Genomic DNA, 910 nt, shown 5'->3' on the forward strand with positions numbered 1-910 from the left:
GCGCGGGCCCGCAACGGGCTCCGCGGGCCGCGGCAGCGGGGAGGAGCGGGAGGCCAGGTGGCGCTCCGCGAGTGGCTGAGGAGCGGCGGCGGGGCGACGTGGCAGCTCCGGATTGGTTCGCGTGAGGTGGAGGGCGTGGCCGGACATGTCCGGCGACGCGGAACGAAATGTCCGGTGGCGCGCGGAGGAGTTTTAGGGTTTCATCTGCGCGAATTTAGGAGGGGATCACATATATATAGGTAGAGGGAGCTAGGAGAGTCCAAATGAGGTGCGGTTTTTGGCCACGCGATCATGATCGAACGACCGAGATGATGGAGGAGGTTTTGTTGGGTTTTGGGCCAAATTGGAGGGGTGTTGGGCTGCAACACACACGAGGCCTTTTCGGTCCCTCGGTTAACCGTTGGAGCATCAAACGAAGTCCAAATGGTACGAAACTTGACAGACGGTCTACCGGTAGTAAACCAAGGCCGCTTGGCAAGTCTCGGTCCAATCCGGAAGTGTTTAATCCCCAAACGAAAGAAAGGTAGAAATGACCACCGGAGGAGATAGGAGCGCCGGAATGCATGAGACGAACACGTATGCAAATGAAATGCACATGATGACATGATATGCAATGCATGACACGCAAGCAATGACAAGGCACAACAGCGAAAAACTGAATTACACCTGGCACATCGGTCTCGGGGCGTTACAACACTCCACCACTACGAGAGGATCTCGTCCCGAGATCTAGAATGACACCAGAGGGAAAACGGAAGAGAAAGAGAAGAGGTAAAACTAAGTTGCTTCTTTGACAAACGAGTGAAACCAAAATAGCCTTGAGAGGTTGAAAAAAAATCAAGAAAAGAATACAACGAAGGTGAACAAAGTCGAAAACACTCCGTTAGCAAGGAGGGACAAAGAACATTGC

Source organism: Triticum dicoccoides, chromosome 4A (genome assembly GCF_002162155.2).
Source record: "Triticum dicoccoides isolate Atlit2015 ecotype Zavitan chromosome 4A, WEW_v2.0, whole genome shotgun sequence".
Lineage (NCBI taxonomy): Eukaryota > Viridiplantae > Streptophyta > Magnoliopsida > Poales > Poaceae > Triticum > Triticum dicoccoides.